Source organism: Sorex araneus, chromosome 2, assembly GCF_027595985.1.
Source record: "Sorex araneus isolate mSorAra2 chromosome 2, mSorAra2.pri, whole genome shotgun sequence".
Classification (NCBI taxonomy): domain Eukaryota; kingdom Metazoa; phylum Chordata; class Mammalia; order Eulipotyphla; family Soricidae; genus Sorex; species Sorex araneus.
Window position 1 is genome coordinate 246582063 of NC_073303.1, and position 23024 is coordinate 246605086.

At 42.9% G+C, this 23024-nt stretch overlaps 1 pseudogene; it reads right to left on the reverse strand.

Annotated features, from left to right (window-relative positions):
• Positions 1–11301: 11301 nt before the first annotated feature.
• On the reverse strand, positions 11302–12293 carry LOC101548776 (olfactory receptor 7A10-like; annotated as a pseudogene).
• Positions 12294–23024: the final 10731 nt, after the last annotated feature.

Below are 23024 nucleotides of genomic sequence, written 5' to 3' on the forward strand. Positions count from 1 at the left end.
TTTCAACACCCATCTCTTCAGCAGTGTACATTTCCCACCACCAATGCCTTCAGTCCCCAGTTTCTCCCCCCAGCCCCAACCTGCCTCTTACTTTTCTTCTCTCTCTCTCTCTCTCTCTTTCTCACTCTCCCTCTCTCTCCGTGGGTAGGGCGTTTGTCTTGCATGCGGCTGACCCAGGTTCAATTTCTTCATCCCTCTCGGAGAGCCCGGCAAGCTACCAAGAGTATCCTGCCCGCACGTCAGAGCCTGGACAACTACCCTGGCATCTTTGATATGCCAAAACATTAACCAGTCTCACAATGGAGACATCACTGGTGCCCGCTAGAGCAAATCGATGAACAATGAGACGACAGTGCTAACAGTGCTAACTTAATTTAATTTAAATTTAATTTTAATTAAAAAAGTTCTTTTTACTCCCTGACAAGAACTGAGTGCTAAAAGGAGATAAATGGATATAGATAATGTTTTAGTACATGTATTGCAAACCATAATGAAAGAGAGAGTGAAGGGGAGAGAGAGGGAGAGAAGGAGATAGAGATAGAGATAGAGAGAGGAGAGGGAGAGGGAGAAGGAGAGAGTCAGCCCACATCTCAACTTGACGAGTCTCTAAGAAACGTTCTCCTCCTAGCATTTCTTGTCATCTAATGGACACATTATTTTACCCAATCAATCAACATTGTCTTATTCACTCAGAGTCCTGCAATTTAACTCAATACTGCAACCATCTGCCTTCAGAGTCATATCTCTACATGAAGACCTGGTCTTGCTTGTTTTGCACTGACACACTTTCGAGTGTTAATTCCAAATTGTAGAGTTACAAAATCTCAACAACTGCTGTCCAGCTTGGTTAAAATTAGAGTTTTGCATTCATACAGATGGCTCAGGTAGCAACAGCAGCTTATGTTAACCCTCAGACAAGGAGTTCATATTCTTGTGGTTACATAGAACAATTTCACGGTATTTTTTACTGACATTTTAAAAATAATTGCATTAGCCATTTTGTTGTTACAAGAAATATAAAATAAATTGTTTTGCACCTGCTAAAGGTGCAGGTTTGAAGGTGGTGATGGCTGGAAAAATGGGGACCATGGTAGAGGGGAGGTCCACAGATGTTGGGATTTGTGTTGGAATATTGAATGCCGGTCACAAATGCATATGAACAACTTTGTGAACTGTGGTGTTTTAATAAAAGAGAACTTTTTTTTTGAGTTTCACACAACCATCTCATCAGGGTTATTTAATGTCACTCTGAGAAAAGATTTTAAAAGCTAATAATATTAAACACTACTCTGGGAAGAGACTTAAAGGTTTATTTTAAAGGATTATGTATGCCTAGAAGCGTGCATGAGACAGAAGAATGAAATAAATCAGAAAGCACAAGGACCTGCAATGTATGGTGTCAGTGTGCTTCTGTGAGCTCATGAAAATTATCACCAATTAATATAGTTTTTAAGTGAATATTTTGCTTTAGTTCCCTGAGTTATTCTCACCACCGTGGATGGAGAAGGCAGTGAATGCCAGTTAACTGTTTTCTGCAGCCTTTATACCTGGTAGTGCCCTGGGGCTAGAGTGTGGAATGGGAAAGATTGAATTGGCAGGACAGAAACAGGGTGCCCTTTTCAGGATCAAATCAAACACAACCTCTTTTTTTTTTAAAATACAGAGGTATGTTAAGTAATGGTAAAATGGTAGTGTGGCGACATTGAAGCCAAAGGTATCTTCAAAGCTGACACGCCACTGGCCAAGCAAGTGAAAACAAAGATAAATAAATGGGACTATCTCAAACTAAGAAGCTTCTGCAACTCAAAAGAAACAGTGACCAAAATACAAAGACAATCTACAGAATGGGAAAGGATATTTATGCAGTACCCATCCGATAAAGGGTTGATAACAAGGATATACAATGCACTGGTTGAACTCCACAAGAAGAAAACTGCCAACCCGATCAAAAAATGGGGTGATGAAATGAACAGAAACTTTTCCAAAGAAGAAATTCGAATGGCTGAGAGACACATGAGAAAATGTTCAACATCACTAATTATCAGGGAGATGCAGATCAAAACAACCATGAGATATCATCTCACACCACAGAGTCTGGCCCACATCCCAAAGAACAAAAGCAACCGGTGTTGGCGTGGATGTGGGGAGAAAGGGACTCTCCTTCACTGCTGGTGGGAATGCCGACTGGTTCAGCCCTTTTGGAAAACAATATGGACAATTCTCAAAAAGTTAGAAATTGAGCTCCCATTTGACCCAGCAATACCACTCCTGGGAATATATGCCGGAGAGGCAAAAAGGTATAGTAGAGATGACATCTGCATTTCCATGTTCATTGCCGCTCTGTTTACTATAGCCACAATATGGAAAAAACCAGAGTGCCCGAAAACAGATGATTGGCTAAAGAAACTCTGGTATATTTACACAATGGAATACTACGTAGCTGTCAGAAAACATGAAGTCATGAAATTTGCATATAAGTGGATCAACATGGAAAGTATCATGCTGAGTGAAATGAGTCAGAAAGAAAGAGACAGACACAGAAAGATCGCACTCATATGTGGAATATAAAGTAGCTGAGAGGTACAAGCTTACAATGTTGCGATTCCTAGCAGACATTTCTCTGGACTTAGTTACTAAAATACTAAAATACAGAAATCCAAAACTATGCTGCTGCTGGTGCGGCCTCCTGACCTCATATCTCTTCATTCTCAGCAATGGAAAACAAATTACCAAATGCTTTCTTTTCAGCAGATCGACTTTAGGGGGGAGAAACTCCAAATCAATAATAGTGAATTTTTTGTTTAAATATTGAATGTAATCAAAGTAAAGTGAAAGTAAAGTGAAATTTACCAGTTACACATGCGGGGTAGGGGGCTGGGGAGGTGGGGGGGAGGGGGGAGGTATATCGTGATTCTTGGTGGTGGAATATGTGCACTGGTGAAGGGATGGGTGTTTGAGCATTGTATAACTGAGATTTTAACCTGAAAGCTTTGTAACTTTTCACATGGTGAATCAATAAAAGAATTAAAAAAATGGAAAAAAAAAGAATTAAAAAAATGGTAGTGTGGTAAAATTATATCACTAAGACAGAAAGTGTTAATACTTTTTTTAATCTTTTTGGGTCACACCTGGGGATGCTCAGGGGTTACTCCTGGCTCTCTATTCAGGAATTACTCCTGGCAGTGCTCAGGGCACCATATGGGATGCTGGGAATCGAACCTGGGATGACTGCGTGCAAGGCAAACACCCTACCCGCTGTGCTATCATTCCAGCCTCGAGAAATGCTAATATTGTTATCCATGAAAGTTACCTCCGTAAGAAAAGAAAAGGATATAGTGTTTTTTCATCCACTAGGAATGCTCACATCTAAAAGTTTAATGCTGCCCTCACATCTTGTGGTTGAATATGCATTAGAAAAATATAAAATCCTACAGCATCATCAGTAAGGATGTTCCCAAGGAAACCATCCCTATATGTTGCATTGTCACTGTTACTCTCTTCATGATCATAGTAATGACCATAATTGTACCTGTAAACTTTTGGAAATAATTTGGGGAGATTCTTTTCTTTCCATCCTGCATAGCCAACGGAAGGTAGAAATGCTAGCTGGGAAAGCAAAATGCTTCACGAGAAATCTGATTCCCCCACAGGTAAAGCAAATATGAACTCCTCATGTGTCTGCATTGAAATGACGCATGTGGTATCCCCTTCACCCCGCCATGTCTGTCTCCAGTCAAACTTGTCCGGATGAGGACACAAGAGTCAGGACCAGCCTCCCCCACCCAGCACCCCTCTCACCACTCACTGGTCTTTGCTGGGTCTCTGCTGGCTCATGCTTGGAGCTGGGGCCCCTGGCTCTCTCCTCCCTCGTGAGTGATGGGAACTGAGACTCCGTGCTCGGGACGGGGAGGAAGGCGAAGTCAGGCATGAACCTGCACAGGTGATGGTTATGAAAGGGACACGGGTAGGAGCCTCACTGAGAAATATTGCCAAGGGCTGCAGAGCCAACTTCTTATTACTCCTCTATGGCCTTGAGGGATCAATACACAGGATTCTTGGCGAGAGCCATCGTTTCTACTTAGTCCAGTCCCTGAGGACCCCCAATAGATGCAGAGGAGGAAAGTTTGGAATAATGTATTAAAACTTGTGAGTTCTTCCTCCCAGAGAAAGTTTGCTTCTGAGGTGCAATTTCAGACATCTCAAATTTAATTTGTGATTCTCTCCTAAATTGAATTGATGAACTCCTTTGGTGATGCAAGAAAAGTTTTTATTGCAACTTACTCAGAAAGATTTAGAGCAAAGTGTGTGTTTAAAGGAGAACACAGGCCTCTCCAGATTGGAAATCAGCAAGCAAAGAAACAGAAATAAGCAAGCAGAGAAACAAGAGAGATATGTTTGCAACGGGAAACACGGGCCTGAAAAGAAGGCAAATTTATGGCCTTTAGATGTTTTGGTTACAAAGAAATCATGCTGGAAAACTTAAAAATAGGTGTTTTTCTGCAAGAATTTTAAAGAATTTCCATTTCCTTAACGACTACTGGTCTCTAAGAGAATGTTTTTATACTTAGATTTTAGGAGGGTCTTTATTTAAACATCCCAATATTAATTGTTTGCTTCGTATTTGTATATAAATTATGACAAGATAAGTGGTGTGTTTATTTTTTTTTTGGGGGGGAGTCATACCCGGACATACACAGGGGTTACTCTTGGCTCTGCACTCAGGAATTAGTTCTGGCAGTGCTTGGGGGACCATATGGGATGCTGGGAATCAAACCCGGGTAGGCCATGTGCAAAGCAAATGCCCTACCCGCTATGCTGTTGCTCCAGTCCCGATACATGGTCATATTTTCCAACTTAGAGCTGACCCTTATCTTACAATAGGCTTGCTAGGTCCCTGAACAAACACACGTCCCCGTGTGGGTCATCACTGGCACAGATCAAGGTTAATTCTACCTGTCTCAGTATCAGAAAGCACCCAGTGCCAATGTAAGGCGCTCTCTCTGCAGCTGTCACTACGAGCATGCAGAAGCAGAGAATAACCCATGCCCTTCCCATGGTTCCTTGAAATCACTTTCATCACTCTTATCTTGAGGGGGTCGTTTCCCATTGTCTGGACATGCCACTGGTCAGTGTTGTTCCATCTCTAATTTCTAAGGGGGTAGGCAGTTTTTATGTGTGAAGAATGGACCCAGGGTTTGATTCTGTTCATCTTTAGAGCAGTTGATGTGGTCAGGAACATGGTATAAGAATTTCTCCACCAAGGTTCATGGATCGTTCATGGTCTTATGTCACCTGACTCAGATCAGATCTGCCAATGCGTACGGATGAGGAGTTCACTCTGGCACTGTGCTCCAAACCCTTCCTGGAGCTGGGCCTTGATACCTGTAAAGGCTAGTAATGGCTAGAGAAGAGAGCGATCCTACATTCTGGTCTACACGTCCTTTTCAAGGCTAAGTTGGAATAGTGGCAGTTGACCCCAAAGAATTTCAAAGGGAACAGAGTTCCTCTGTAAAGGGGGTTTGCACTCAGAATAGGCAAACTGGGATTTTCAGGGAGGGGATCCTTAAACTTTCTACCTACATCATATTCCCCTTAAATATTTAATGGGAAAATGGTCTAAGTTCCATCTTCTGGGGCTGCTTCCTGCTGACACAGGGACACTGACCCTGCCTGCACAAGGGGTGAAATCTCAGGCCACCTTAGTATTTTTAATGAACCCCAAACAATGAATTTGAAGGATCAGATCAGTTACGCTAAGGAATTCTCCTTTGAAATGACCAGACCTTAGAGGCAGAAAAACAAATGGCAAATGCTCAGATGCTCAGCGTACATGAACCAGTTATCAATGGCATAGGAAGCACAGTTCTGAGTTACTTCCTTCTTACTGCCCTGTGCATCCCTTTCACTAATATTTCACTGTATTTGTCCAGGTGTCAGTAATTTTCAACTTCCCTTTAGACACCTGATTCCAATGCCTGTTCTTCCTCTTCTACAGGGTATTCTGTCTTAGAGGAAATATTCTCTAAGGTGGTATTAATCCCATGATGAAACATGATTTGAGAGCTGTTCAAAACCTCTGTTCTCTCTATATGGAGATATGAAAAAGTTATGAAAATTATTGACAACTTACTAATAACTGATTTCAGATGGTTCCTTTTGCAGTCACTATAATCCTGTAGTCCAAAATTGAAATACAAGCACTAAGATTAGGGTCTTCTATTTGGGAAGCTCCTGGAAGACCCTCTTGACATGTTTGTTTCTCAGACTGTAGATGAAAGGATTTTAGAATGAGACAAGAGTTTTATACACCACTGAAAACACTGGCCCTCTTCTTGGGGACTGGGAAAGAGCTGAGCTGAGGTACACCCCAAAAACTGTTCCACGAAATAAGCAAACAATGGACAAATGAGATCTACAGGTGGTGAAGGCTTTGTACCTCTCGCCCGTGGATGAGACTTTCAAAAACAGAGGACACGATTCTGGAATAAGGGTACAGCATCCTCCAGACTGGCACTCCACCAAAAATATCAGTAAAACATGTATTAATATATTATCAGTGGTGGTATCATGACAGGATAAACTGAGGATTTGAGGAGGATCACTTAAGAAAGGAGAAATTTGGGGTTGGAATGATAGCACAGCAGGTAGGGCCTTGCACATAGCTGACCCGGGTTCAATCCCCAGCATCCCATATGGTCCCCCAAGCACTGCCAGGAATAATCCTGAGTGCAGAGCCAGGAGAAATCCCTTTGCATTTCCGGGTGTGACCCCTCCCCCCCAATAAAAAAGAAATGAGAAATTTCCACGTGGCTGCCTGTGTTGAGGTGTGACATCAATATCACTAGGCAATGCAGCTGGCAATCCATCAGACTTATGCAAACAGACAGCAGAAGCAGTTGGCTACAGAGGTGGGGTTCATGATGAAAGCACCCCCTGCCAAACCCCTGTAGTCTCCCTCCATGGCAGACACTTTCCTCTCTGTCTCTCTGTATCTCTCTGTCTCTGTCTCTGTCTCCCTCTCTCTTATTTTCCTTTAGGCATGGTGGTTTGCAATACTGCTACTGAAAGTGTATCATACATATCCTTTTATCTCCTTTCAGAACTCATTTCTTGTTCAGAGTGATCATTTCCAACTACCATTGTTTTTGTGGTCCCTTCTCTGTCCTAACTGCTTACTGCTTCCCTCTTTGTGGCGAGCTTCCTACCATATACTGGTCCTCTCCTGTGTAGGATAACGTTGTTTTTCCCTTAATACCTTGCCACAGGGAGCTTAGGTTAATTGGGTTAGACCCATCACCGTGCTCCTGAATCACTCCCATTCTTCTTTGTTTATCTGTAAGCTCTTCTCTGTGCTCTCCTCCCAACCAGTTAATCACCTTTTCTCCCTAAACAGATTCTGTTAACTTGTAAGGTCAGATGCTTCTAAGGACACTGAATTTGTAAGTTAATGTTGCCTTTCTCTAATATCACTTATATGTGGTATTTAACTGATGAGGAAATGCAGTGGTTTAAAGGGGGAGGGCTAGGTCACCCTTGGTATAGGGAGGAGAAGGAAAGAAGTAGAGTGAAGGTGATGTAGGCAGGTGGGAAAGGCCCTTGGCAATGAAAATTGAGATTTAACTGAGTCTGCCAAGGAGACTCTTAAGACTTGCAAATTCAAGAAAACAAAAGACCAGGAGGAAACCATCAGCGGACCCTGAGGATAATGGACCACTCCCCAGGAGGTTCCCCAAAGAAGGCCATCACCACTCCCAACCTCCCTGGTAACCTTAGCAATGAACTTTTACCTGGAAAGAAGCCTCACGTGGGAGCAGGTTGAAGAAACCCTATAAAAGACACCTTGAACCAAGGAAAGGCCCGCATATGCTGCCTAAGCCCATGTGCTGCTTGCGCCCACATCTCCCCTCTTGAGATGTGTACTTTCATGCTTTCATACTTTTGTGTGTAAAGCTCGGTTATGTGTAGGGGCTTCCTCCCCACTTGGAGAAGCCCAGATTCTCTCTTGAGAGCGTTATTCTTACTATTCTCTCTCCCACTTATCCCTTCCTCCCTCCCTCAGAAACCTCTGAATAAAATCTATTTACTTCAAAAAAAATATTGCCTTTCTCCTCTCCTTATGTCTTTTGCATATGTTAGGGGCGGCAGATCTCTGCCCGGGGGAGGCTCGGAGAGACAAAAGAACAAAACCAAGACAACTCTTTCTGCAAATGCATGGGGTTTATTTAAGCCAATATAGCTATATTGGGACCTTCAATTGTGCCTCAATAGCGTGGCATAACTGAAGGCCCCGACCTCCAAAAAGCAGGCTGTATTTATACCCTTTTGGGGGAGAAATGAAAATCTCACATATCAAAGGGAATCACATAGGTCACTTAATTTGCATATCTAAACATTTGTTGACAAATGAAAATCTCACATATCAAAGGGAATCACATCTATATATCAAAGGGGATCACACATATTGGGGGAAAATTACATGTATTGAATCAAAGGAGAATCATACATATCAAAGAAAATCACAGGTATTGGATCAATAGGAAAACCATAGGAAACCATAGGAAAACCATACAAAAGGGAAAACCACACCTATTTCACTTAATATGCTAATTTCAACATTTGTTGACCATTCCGAGCAAATGTTTGTTTACAGTTCCTCAGGGCAGTTTGTTGGCCCATTTGGTGACAGAGTCCTGCCCAGCGGAAGGTCCTGAAGACATCTTTCAAAGCAGTCAAGTAGTTACAAAGGGCAACTTCAGCGGTTAACCCTTAACCTGCCCTTCAGTTCTTGACTCTTAACTTGCCCTCCTCTTCACATAGTTTACTTTATTTGCTATTTTTAAAAAAGATATTTATTTTTATTAGTGAATCACCATGAAGTACTTACAAACTTTCATGTTTGCATTTCTGTCATACAATGGTCGAGTACCCATCCCTTCACCAGTGCCCATTCTCCAACTACCAATGATCCCAGTATACCTCCCTCCACCCCCACCCCATCTCCCCCCACACCCCCACCCTGCCTCTGTGGCAGGGCATTCCTTTTTGTTCTCTCTCTCCTTTTGGGTGTTGTGGTTTGCAATAGAGGTATTGAGTAGCGATCATGTTCTGTCTATCGTCTACTTTCGGCACACATCTCCCAACCTGAGCGGGTCCTCCCAATACCCTTTACTTGGTGGTTCCTTCTCTTTCTTTCTTTCTTTCTTTCTTTCTTTCTTTCTTTCTTTCTTTCTTTCTTTCTTTCTTTCTTTCTTTCTTTCTTTCTTTCTTTCTTTCTTTCTTTCTTTCTTTCTTTCTTTCTTTCTTTCTTTCTTTCTTTCTTTCTTTCTTTCTTTCTTTCTTTCTTTCTTTCTTTCTTTCTTTCTTTCTTTCTTTCTTTCTTTCTTCCTTATTAGTGAATCACCGTGAGACAAAGTTACAGACTTACAAGTTTTCATGCTTACGTTTCAGTCATACAACGATCGAGTACCCATCCCTCCACCAGTGCCCATTTTCTACCACCAATACATAGTTTACTTTAAAGTAATGTCCTTTTCGTATGGACAAAGGGAAACAGTTAGTATTATGCTTTTGTAACTTCAGAGTTATTTGTCTCCGAACAATACACACTCCAGGGCATCTGCTTCCTCGACTGAAGCCTCAGTTGCCCTTAGTTCCTAGCAACCCAAAAGCAGGGTCCCGACGAGGAACTGAATGGGCCCAGAGCAAACTGTGAACTACCCTGGCATCCAAATGGGCCAGGCCAAAGCGCCATGTTCACTGTCACTGTCATCCCGTTGCTCATTGATTTGCTCGAGTGGGCACTAATAACATCTCCATTGTGAGATTGGTGTTACAGTTTTTGGCATATTGAATATGCCATGGGTAGCTTGCCAGGCTCTGCCTTGTGGGCGGGATACTCTCAGTAGCTTGCCAGGTTCTCCGAGAGGGAGGGAGGAATCGAACCCGGGTTTGCCGCTTGCAAGGCAAATGCCTTACCTTCTGTGCTATCGCTCCAGCCCGGTACTTAACTATATGTTAAGAGCTTGGTCATGGACAAATGTTGTCATGATCCAAAAAGCAAAGACGTGATTAGTACCTGGCTAGGGATAGGAAAGCCTAATCTGGCCTAGCACTGTAGTCTGAGATCAAGATGGCCATAGGAGAGCAATCCTATAAGCTTAATGCATCTCTTATTGTGTCCATACAAAATGCTTAATATTATGAATGCTTATATGTTTGTTGGACAAGGAGAGGAGAAACACACCCATGGGATCCCACTCTTGGGTGGGCCGCTCTTGGGTGGGTCATCCTGCTGAACGAGAATCTGTCCTAAAAGAAGCTTCCTCTGACAGAAGAACTTTAAGTCTGTTGATTGTATGACCACACCTATGGGAAAACCCCAACCCCTCATGCTTTGGATTTAACTAGGCTGTAAGAGTGGGCTGGGGGCTCGAGAAAGAGAATGAAGTAGCATGGGGGAGAAGAAGCAGGAGGAGAGTCAGAGGAGAAGGGAGATGAGAATGGAATAAACTGCAACTGACACCAATCAGCCTGGCCCTCGTTCCTTCCTTTGCCTGTCCATCGCTATCTACCATCTTGGGGTCGGGGAAGTGGCGGAGAGCACCGAACACGGTGGTGGATAGAGAGAGTTGCCATGCAAGGCCCCTTCATTATTTACTTTTAGTAAATACAGGCTCCTGGACCTTATTTCTTTGGTCGTCGGGTATTATTCACATACTATGCTTTTCAAAACTATTCCACAAGGGAGTGCAACAAACTATGTCTCTATCTCCCTCTGACTCCAAAGTTTCATGACAATGGTAGAAGGTTCTCCATACGTAATTATTTAAAGTCTAGAAGGCAACTCTGCCTTTCTACACGATGCTTGGATGGATATAAAGGATGTTTTTGTTTTTGATTTGGGCCACACCCAGCAATGCTCAGAGCTTAATCCGGGCTCTTCATTAAGGGAACCACTCCTTGTGGTGCTTGGAGGACCACCTGGGATGTCAGGGATCAAAACTAAGTTGGCTGCATGCAAGGCAAGCATCCTCTTCAACCCTTGATAAGAGAGACTCTGAAAGATGATGAAACTGAGTGGTAAGGTAGTTTTTTAACAAGGGGATGACCTCAGAATATTCCCACCTTTATTAAGAGAGATAAAATGAGAAATTTTGCTATTTTAGATGGGTAGATAAGGATAGGATAAACTGGAGATGCAAAATTTATGCAAATAAGGAGTCATATTTGCCAATTTCAGATGGTAGGATTTAAAGCCATGTCAAGGGTCGCCATTAAACACAAATAACACAAGAACAGTGATTAGGTTATGCTATTTATTAGGAAGCTTCTGGAAGGCCCTCTTGATGTCTTGTTTCTCAGGCTGTAGATGAAGGGGTTCAACAAGGGAACAATAGTTGTGTACACCAGTGAAGACATTGCCCCCTTCTTGGGTGAAGGGGAGACAGCTGAGCTGAAGTACACCCCGATGCCTGTTCCATAATACAAGCAAACAACAGACAAGTGAGAGCCACAGGTGGAGAAGGCTTTGTACCTCTCTCCCGTGGACAGGACTTTCAAAACAGAGGACACGATTCTAGAATAAGAGTACAGGATCCCTGAGACTGGGACACCAGCAAATATAGCAATGAACAGATACATTAACAGAGTTTCGAGGACGGTATTCCCACAGGCCAGCCTGAGGACTTGAGGGAGTTCACAGAAGAAGTGGGAAATTTCTGCATGGGCACAAAAACTAAGCAGTAACATAATCATGCAATTCAGCTGGAAGACCAACACGCTCATGAAAACAGATGCCAGAAGTAACAGGTTACAGAGGTAGGGGTTCATGATGACGGGGTAATGCAGGGGGTGACAGATGGCCACAAAGCGATCATATGCCATCACCGTGAGAAGTAAACTGTCCAAACACGCAAACAGGTAAAAAAGAGACAATTGCATGAGGCAGCCGGCATGGGAGATGGCTCTGCTCTGAGTGTGAATGTCCCAAATCATCTTGGGCACCATGGTGGGGTGAAACCAATGTCAGCCATGGACAGGATGGAGAGGAAGAAGTACATGGGCGTGTGCAGGTGGGGGTCCGAGCTGACGGCCAGGATGATGAGCAGATTCCCTGTGATGGTGACTAGGTATATGGACAGGAAGAGGCTGAAGAGGAGAGCCTGGACTTGGGGGTCATCGGAGAGTCCCAGGAGGAGGAATTCCACAGCCCCTGTTCTGTTGTGTGGGTCCACAGAGCAGAGACACCTTTTGGGGGGAAACATGAAAGTGGGAACATATAAACATCTCCTCATCACTAGGCCCTTATTTGTTTGCAAGCAATTCACCAATACAGTAACTACACTTGAGTCCTAAGCATTTCTTAGCTCTACTTTGTTGATTGTGTTCGACATTCTTTTAAAACTTTTCCCTTGGAATCTTCTCCATTTTTCTGCTGTATTCAGTTTGGAAAGACTGAGCTTTTGAAACATTGGTGAGGAAAAATAAAAGCGTATGTAAATATTATCAACATCCAAAGTTGCACTAAAGAGCTGCTCGCTTGATTAAGGGAATCAAAGTTGGGAGGAGAGTGTGATGTCAACTCAAAGTTCTGGTTTCCTTGGAGAGAATCTGTTTTCCTTTATGCAAATCATGTACTTCCATATGAGTACATGATTTGCATCGAGGAGACCAGACTCAATGTCTGACAGCACAAGGTCCCCTGCCCTCTCCAAGGGCAACTACAGAGCACTAAGTCAGGAGTAGCCATTGAGCACCACAGGGTGTGCCCAAAACACTTTACTTTAGTAAACAAAATAAAGTCAACCATGGGAATTAGACATGCTCTGAATATCTTTATTCTTTTTTTTTTTTTTGGTTTTCCTTTTTTTCTTTTCTTTTTTTTTTTATTGCGGGAACACCTAGGAGTACTTGAGTATGGAACGTAAATTGTTGAGGATTGAACTCAGTTCTTTACCACTTGAGTTGTATCCCTTACCCCAGGATTGGAGGTTTGGAATGAAAAATTGAATGTGAAGAAGATATTTTATTATAATTAAATCTTGCCTCATTTGAAATTAACACCATGACCCTAATTAAACAAATATCTATGAATTCCCTTTATGTTCTGGATCTTCTTTTCTTTTTTTTTTAAGTTTGTTTATTTTTAATTAGTGAATCACCATGAGGGTACAGTTACGGATTTATACATTTTTGTGCTCATTGGATCTTCTTTTCTTTTCTTTTTTTTAAAAAACAAAACAGATCTGGGGCTGGAGCGATAGCACATTGGGTAGGGTGTTTGCCTTGCACTCGGCCGACCCTGGTTCGATTCCCAGCATCCCATATGGTCCCCTGAACACCGCCAAGGGTAATTCCTGAGTGCAGAGCCAGGAGTGACTCCTGTGCATTGCCAGTTGTGACCCCAAAAGCAAAAAAACAAAACCCCCCCCACAGATCTGTTATTTATTATTTGTGAATATTTGCTTCATATATCTATTTTATTTTTATTTATTTATTTTTTGCCTAGTCAACTTTTTATTTTATTTTATTTTTATTTTTTATTAATGAATCACCGTGAGGGTACAGATACAGATTTAAATATTCTCGTGCTTGTGTTTCAGTCATACACAGCTTGAGTACCCATCCCTCCACCAGTACCCGTTCTCTGCTGGTGACCCCATCATCCCTCCCACCTCCCCACCCCATCCTCTCCACTCTGCCTCTGTGGCAGGTCATCCCTTTTTTTCTCTCTCTCCTTTTGGGTGTTGTGGTAAGCAATGGAGGTATTGGGTGGCCATTGTGTTCCGTCTATACTATGCTTTCAGCACGCCTCTACCATCCGAGTGGGTCCCCCCACCACATTTTACTTGGTGTTCCCTTCTCTATCTGAACTGCCTTTTCCCCCAGCATGTGAGGCCGGCTTCCAACAACAAAATGGGAGACTAACTCCCAAGATTAGGAGAAATAAGTACCAGATTTGCTCCATGGCTTGAATATCTTTATTCTTATTTATTTATTGAACCACCATCAGATACACAGTTAACGAACTTGTTCACAATTGGGTTTCAGTCATATAATGTTCCAACACCCATCCCTTCAGCAGTGTACATTTCCCACCACCAGTGCCTTCAGCCCCCAGTTTCTCCCCCCAACCCCAACCTGCCTCTTACTTTTGTCCTCTCCCCTCCCCTCCCCTCCCCTCCTCTCCTCTCCCCTCCCCTCCCCTCCCCTCCCCTCCCCTCCCCTCCCCTCCCCTCCCCTCCCCTCCCCTCCCCTCCCCTCCCCTCCCCTCCCCTCCCCTCCCCTCCCCTCCCCTCCCCTCCCCTCCCCTCCCCTCCCCTCCCCTCCCCTCCCCTCCCCTCCCCTCCCCTCCTCTCCTCTCCTCTCCTCTCCTCTCCTCTCCTCTCCTCTCCTCTCCTCTCCTCTCCTCTCCTCTCCTCTCCTCTCCTCTCCTCTCCTCTCTTGTCTCTCTGAGCTCCCCATTTCTCCCCTCTCCTCTCTCTCCACCAGCACTCTTCCTTCCTAGCTCCTCATCCCTCCATCCCCGCTCTCAGGATTATCTCGTTTGCTTACATTTTCAGCTAACAATACTGTGTAGCTGCACTTGAGATCAAACCCAGGTCCTCACACCTGCAAGACCATTACTCTAACACCTTGCTATATTACCAGTCTTCGTTCTGGAAACATTTTAAGTATTATCCGTTTTGCTTCTCCATTTGACTCAGCACTATTTAACTCAGCACTTTGTTTGGATATAAAGAATGTTTGAAAGGCCAGAGCCATAGTACAGTGGGGAGGGTGCTTGTCTTACACACAGTCAACCTGGGTTTGATTCCTGGTACTACATAGGATCCCTTGAGCCCCATCAGGAGTGATTCCTGAGCACAGAGTGATGAGTAAGCCATGGTCAACCTGCATGTGGCCCCCCCAAACAAAAATAAAAAATGTTTGAGTAATCTGATGGAAAAGAAATAAGTCACGTGCCGTTATGTATATCACGAGACTAGAGGTAAAGCCATATTGCTTCCCTAAGTCTATTTAAAGCTCGAAAATGGCAAATATTAAGCATTCCTATGACAACAGAATCTTGGCAATTATTCATGGTGCTACAGGTTATCTACCGTTTTGATAATTTTTGGAATCAAATGAACCTGCAAATCTTTGTCATTACCTGAATCATGTAATGTTAGCCCAAACATAGTTTAATTTTAGAAGTTTTCAATTTTTAATTTAATTTGATTTAAATTTAAGTTTAATTAAAAAAGTTCATTTTCTGCCTGGACAAGAACTGAGTCCTGAAAGGAGATAAAGGGATATAGATGTTTCAGTAGTTGTACTGCAAACTATAATACACAAAATGAAAGAGAGGGTGAAGGGAAGAGAGAGACAGAGAGAGACAAAGAGAGATAGAGACAGAGAGAGAGAGAGAGTTAGCCCACATCTCAACTTGATGAGTCTCTAAAGAAACACTCTCCTTTTAACATTTCTTGTTATCTGGACACATTATTTTACCCACCCAATCAACATTGTCTTACTGAACCATCTACCTTCGGAGTCATATCTCTACATGAAGACCTGGTCTTGCCACTGTTTTGCACTGACACACTTTCAAGTGTTAATTCCAAATTGTAAAGAAATATGCTCTCAAAAACTGCTGTCCAGCTTGGTTAAAATCAGAGTTTTGCATTCATACAGAAGGCTCAGCTAGCAACAGCAGCTTAGTTAACCCTCAGACAAGGAGTTTATGTTCCCGTGGTGACACAGAACAATTTCACAGTATTTTTTACTGACATATATTTTAATAATTGCATTAGTCATTTTGTTGTTACAAGCAATATAAAATAAATTGTTTTGTGCCGGCAAAGGTGTAGGCTTGAGGGTGGTGGCGGCTGGGAAAATGGGGACCATGGTAGAGGGAAAGTCCACTGATGTTGGGTGGTGTTGGAATATTGAATGTTGGTAACAAATGCATTTGAACAACTTTGTGAACTGTGGTGTTTCACTAAAGGAGAATTTTTATTTTATTTTATTTTTTTAGTTTTACACACCTCTCTCTTCAGGGATATTCAATGTCACTCTGGGAAAAGATTTTAAAAGCTAATGATATTAAACGCTACTCTGGGAAAAGACTTAAGAGGCTCATTTTAAAGGCATTATGCATGTCTAGAAGCGTGCATGAAACAGAAGAATGAAATAAATTAGAAAGCATAAGGACCTGCAATGCATGGTCTCAGTGTGCTTCTTTGAACTCATGAAAATTATTACCAGACAATATAGATTTAATTTTTTTTGGGGTCATATCTGGCAATGCTCAGGGGTTACTCCTGGTGGATATCAGGGGACCAGGTGGGATGCCGTGGATTGAACCCAGGTTGGTCTCATGCAGAGCAAATGCCCTACCTACTGTACTATAATTCCGGCCCCTCAATATAGTTTTTAAGTGAGTATTTTGCTTTAGTTCCCTGACCATTCTCACCACAATGGATGGATAAGGCAGCGAATGCAGTAAGCTTTTTATTTTTTCCCTGCAGCTTTTATGCCTTATAGTGCCCGGGTGGGGGTGGAGTAGGGCTTGGAATGGGAAAGATTGAATTGGCAGGACACAAAATCGGGTGCCCTGCTCAGATATAAAGCAAACACAACCTTTTTTTTTTAAAATACAGAGGTATATTAAATAATGGTGAAATGGTAGTGTAGTAAAATCTTAGCACTGAAACAGAAATGCTAAAACGCTTACTTGTGAAAGTTACCTCAATTAGAAAAGAAAAGGATATAGATTTTTTCTTCCACTAAGAATGCTCACATATAAAATTTTAATGCTGCCTACACATCTTGTGGGTGAATATGCATTAGAAAAATATAAAATCCTACAGCATCATCATCCCAAGGAAACCATCCCTAATATTTTGCATTGTCACTGTTACTCTCTTCATGATCATAGTAATGACCATAATCATACCTATAAACTTTTGGAATTAGTTCGGGGAGATTCTTTCTTTCCATCCTGCATAGCCAATGGAAGCTAGAAATTCTAGCTGGGAAAGCAAAATGCTTCACGAGATATCTGATTCCCCCAACAGGTAAAGCAAACATGAACTCCTCATATGTTAGCATTGAAATGACGCATGTGGTATCCTCCTCACACCGCCATGTCTGTCTCCAGTCAAACTTGTCCAGGTGAGGAGACGAGTCAGGACCAGCCTCCCCCACCCGGCACCCCCCTCACCACTCACTGGTCTCTGCTGAGTCTCCGCTGGCTCATGCTTAGAGCTGGGGCCCCCGGAGTCATGAGAGCTGAGGCTCTTTGCTCGGAACGGGGAGGAAGGTGAAGTCAGGCATGAACTTGCACAGGTGATGGTTATGAAAGGGACACAGGTAGAAGCCTCACTGAGAAATATTGCCAAGGGCTGCACGGCCAACTTCTTTTTTATTTTATTTTTTATTTTTAAGAATTTTATTTTATTGAATCACCATGTGGAAAATTACAATGCTTTCAGGCTTAAGTCTCAGTTATACAATGCTGAAACAACCATCACTTCACCAGTGCCCATATCCCACCACCAAAAAAAAAAACCACAGTACACCTCCCATCCCGCCCCCCCGCATCCCCTCTTCCTTGTAACTGATAAATTTCACTTTACTTTCTATTTACTTTGGTTACATTCAATATTTCAACACAAACCTCACTATTATTGTTAGGAGTACCCCACTAGAGTCAGACCTGTTGTGAAGAGATATGATGTTTCGGATTTCTGTACTGTAGCAACCAAGTCCAGGGAGATTTCTTCCAGATATTGGATCATTGCAAGCTTGTAAATCCCATTTGTGGTCGTCATAATATGGCGGTCACCACACCCTTCACCCCCGGCAAGGAAGAGGCGAGAGAGAGAAATACCTTTCCCCTCCTGGGCGGGCATGGGGCCGCGGCTTAGTTCTCAGTCTGGAGACATTCTGCGAGGAGCTGCCCATGCTGAAAACTTTAGCTGGCGTCTGGAGTCACACTCGTGCAGCTGCGGAGGGGCCGCACACACGTGCGGGCCCCGGGATCACATCTTGGCGGCAGACCCCAACTTCTTATTACTCCTCTATGACCGTGAGGGATCAATACACAGGATTCTTGGCGAGAGCCATCCTTTCTCCTTAGTCCAGTCTCTGAAGAACCCCGATAGATGCAGAGGAGGAAAGTTGTGAATAATATATTAAAACTTGTGAGTTCTTCCTCCCAGAGAAAGTTTGCTTCTGAGGTGCAATTTCAGACATCTCAAATTTAATTTGTGATTCTCTCTTAACTTGAATCGATGAGTTCCCTTGGTGATGCAAGAAAAATTATTATTGCAACTTACTTAGAAAGATTTATAGCAAAGTGTGTGTTCAAAGAAGAACACAGTGCTCTCCAGATTGGAAATAAGCAAGCAAAGAAACAAGAGTGATATGTTTGCAAAAGAAAAGGTGGGCTTGAGAGGAACGCAAATTTATGACTTTTTATTATTGCTGTTACAAAGAAATCGTGTTCATGCTGAAAAACTTAAAAATAGTTGTTCTTCACCTAGTAGAGAATGTTGGGAGGACTCACTTGGGTTGAAAGCTGCGTGCCGAAAGTAGACTATAGACTGAACATGATGGCCACTCAATACCTCTATTGCAAACTACAACGTCCAACAGGAGAGAGAACAAAAGGGAATGCCCTGCCGCAGAGGCAGGGTAGGGTGGTGGGGGTGGTGGGAGGGATACTGGGAACATTGGTGGAGGAGAATGGGCACTGGTGGAGGGATGTAAAGGAAATGCAAACATGAACGTTCAAAGTTTATAACTGTACCTCACGGTGATTCACTAATAAAAATAAAAAAATAGGTGTTTTTTTGTAAGAATTTAAAATGTTCTCTATTTCCTTAATGACTACTGGTCTCTAAGAGAATAATGTTTTTAGACTTATATTTTAGGGGGATCTTTATTTATAACATCCCAATTTTAATTGTTTCCTTCATATTTGTGTGTATATTATGAAAAGATATGTGGTCTTACTTCCCAGACTCTCCTGCCACTGTGCTAGACTGTCTTCACCAAGGCACCTAGGAGGGGGGCAGTTTGGGTTTCCCTCCTGATCCCAAGCAGAGCCCCCCGCAGCCAAAAACCTCCAGAACCCTGCCACAGCCATGCACAACCACTCTCCACACGCTTGGACGAGCCTCATGCATGAAGGGACCAGCAGAGGAGACCAGGTATGCGGGACCTGTGGCTGAGATCTCCAAGCCTGCTCAGATCGGGACTGGGCCTCCTCCATCCAGACCCCCAGTTTTCCGGTAGCTTGGCAGCCACACCCACAAGCTGCCCCCAGCACCATGTAATCTCATCAATGGCCAAGATCCAGACCATAAAACAAAGCTCCCAGAAGACAGTGATGCAGAGTCTCGCACGGCAGAGCCTGGCAAGCTACCCGTGGTGTATTCCATATGCCCCAAACAGTAACATTAATGGGCCTCATTGTCCTGACCCTGAATGTGACCGGGATGAATGGAGACGTTACCGGTGCCTGCTCGAGCAAATCGATGAGCAACAGGATGACAGTGATACATTCACATTGATTTCCCAGCTTAGAACTGACCCTTCTCTCAAAGAAACCAAAGAATCTCCCAAAACTTTTATTTAAAAATGTCTACCTGAGATTCTCAGTACCTTCAAAGGTTGGGGGAGAGACTGTTTGAAACATCTCAACTGTTTTTCCTTATTTCTTTCTTCTGTGCAACATTTGGGACCATTCTATAGTCAGGGAGTCGTTTACAAAATTCCTTGAACACAGTCCCCCAGAACTCCTAGTGGTAGTACTATTGACTGATACCCCTCAAATAAACCCGAGGATTCTAAATGAAGTCAAGATATAGTACTAGTAATATTTAAAACCTTCTACTGCCTTCATCAGAACACAGAAGAGGGAGAACATGGGTCTCTCTCTCTCTCTCTCTCTCTCTCTCTCTCTCTCTCTCTCTCTCCCTCTCTCTTTTTGCTTTTTGGGTCATACCCGGCGATGCACAGGGGTTACTCCTGGCTCATGCACTCAGGAATTACTCCCGGTGGTGCTCAGGGCACCATATGCATTGCTGAGAACTGAACCCGGGTCCACCACTTGCAAGGATAAAACAGGAAATTGGAAGGAATATTTGGCTTTCATACTAAGATAGATATAGACAATCTAAAACTTTGCTCCCTTCCTCTATATTATGTGGTTTTCAAGGATTGTTTAAAATACAAGCCTAAACTGTATAAATGACCATTTGCACTGTATGTTGGAGAGAGAATAAAAAATTGAGGTTAATATCATTTAATATAGGGGCTGGAGCGATAGCACAGCGGGTAGGGTGTTTGCCTAGCACGTGGCCGACCCGGGTTCGAATCCCAGCATCCCATATGGTCCCCTGAGCACCGCCAGGGGTGATTCCTGAGTGCATGAGCCAGGAGTGACCCCTGTGCATCGCCGGGTGTGACCCAAAAAGCAAAAAAAAAATCATTTAATATAATAAAACACAAAATGCAGTCCACTGGAAGTGATAAAGTGGCAAAGATTGAAGGAATTTGTAGGTAAATTAAATATATAAATCTTGTGAGCATTTTAACCCTCTTTTATTTATGTTCTCCTACAGTTTAGAATTCTATATCATAAGATCTTTAATTATGAGCATTATAAACCTTTTGAAAATATATAGGACTAGTGTAATGCTTTTGAAAGAGTACTACAGAGTATAACTTAGTCATGGTAAATAAAACAGTGATTAGCAATCCTCTTAAGAACTCTCTAAATTATATCTGCAGAATTATTTTAGTATCTGGACTCCTATTCCAGTGCTCCTAGATAATGGAAAATCAAGATTTAATTAGACATGATGTTGTTAAACTGTATATTCTATCTCTTCAGAACTTATTGCTTCTGTTCATGTGACTAGGACCCACAGCAAACAGGTATTGGTCACATTTTCCAAAAAATTCCGCTGCTCGTAACAATTAAAACAGCATGGTACTGGAACAAAGGCAGAGCCGTAGACCAATGGAACAGGGTGGAATATCCCTACACACAACCCCAAATGTATGATCATCTAATCTTTGATAAGGGAGCAAGAGATGTGAAGTGGAGCAAGGAAAGCCTCTTTAACAAATGGTGCTGGCACAACTGGACAACCACATGCAAAAAAATGGGTTTAGACCTTGACCTGACACCATGCACAAAAGTCAGATCAAAATGGATTAAAGACCTCAACATTAGACCACAAACCATAAGGTACATTGAAGACAAGGTCGGCAAAACCCTCCACGATATTGAAGATAAAGGTATCCTCAAAGGTGACACGGAACTAAGCAATCTAGTAAAAACAGAGATCAACAAATGGGACTACATTAAACTAAAAAGCTTCTGCACCGCAAAAGATACAGTGACCAGAATACAAAGACTATCCACAGAATGGGAAAGGATATTTACACAATACCCATCAGATAAGGGGTTGATATCAATGGTATATAAAGCACTGGTTGAACTCTACAAGAAGAAAACATCCAACCCCATCAAAAAATGGGGCGAAGAAATGAACAGAAACTTTACCAAGGAAGAAATACGAATGGCCAAAAGGCACATGAAAAAGTGCTCTGCATCACTAATCATCAGAGAGATGCAGATCAAAACAACCATGAGATACCACCTCACACCACAGAGGCTAGCACACATCCAAAAGAACAAAAGCAACCGCTGTTGGAGAGGATGTGGGGAGAAAGGGACCCTTCTTCACTGCTGGTGGGAATGCCGACTGGTTCAGCCCTTCTGGAAAACAATTTGGACGATTCTCAAAAAATTAGATATTGAGCTCCCATTTGACCCAGCAATACCACTGCTGGGAATATATCCCAGAGAGGCAAAAAAGTACAATCGAAACAACATCTGCACATGTATGTTCATCGCAGCACTGTTTACAATAGCCAGAATCTGGAAAAAACCCGAATGCCCCAGAACGGATGACTGGTTGAGGAAACTTTGGTACATCTATACAATGGAATACTATGCAGCTTTTAGAAAAAAGGAGGTCAAGAATTTTGTAGTTAAGTGGAGGGGCATGAAAAGTTTCATGCTGAGTGAAATGAGTCAGAAAGAGAGAGACAGACATAGAAAGATTGCACTCATCTATGGTATATAGAATAACAGAGTGGGAGACTAACACCCAAGAACTGTAGAAATAAGTACCAGGAGGTTGACTCCATGGCTTGGAGGCTGGCCTCACGTTCTGGGGAAAGGGCAACTCAGAGAAGCGATCACCAACTACATTGTAGTCGAAGACCATGTGGGGGAAGGGAGTTGCGGGCTGAATGAGGGCTAGAGACTGAGCACAGCGGCTACTCAACAACTTTATTGCAAACCACAACAGCTAATTAGAGAGAGAGAACAGAAGGGAATGCCCTGCCACAGTGGCAGGGTGGGGTGGGGGGGAGATGGGATTGGGGAGGGTGGGAGGGACGCTGGGTTTACGGGTGGTGGAGAATGGGCACTGGTGAAGGGATGGGTTCACGAACTTTGTATGAGGGAAGTACAAGCACAAAAGTGTATGAATCTGTAACTGTACCCTCACGGTGATTCTCTAATTAAAAATAAATAAATTAAAAAAATAAAAATAAATAAAATTCTTCAATGATTAAAAAAAAAAAAGTTCCGCTGCTAAAAAACAGCTCTCCAATAGTCTGGAAAGAGGTTCAGCCTGGGTCAAGCAGTGGCCCTTGACAAGAGAAAAGTTTTTGGCTTTGCATGTTCTTCCAGTAACTTCTTTGTTAATGACCTCACTGTATTGAGCCCTTTAGAGTATGAACAGTGGATGGTAATAAAGGAGATTTCGGGACTCTCTACCTTTGTCACAGCGTCTGAGCGAACCTGGACCCTCCACAAAACAAATTTCTCTCACGTTCCTTGTCTCAACACCTTCGGCTGAACGAACGTTCATGCAACACAAGGCAAACGCCCTACCCGCTGTGCTATGGCTTCAGTCCCAAGACTTTGATCTCTGAGCTCCACAGGACTC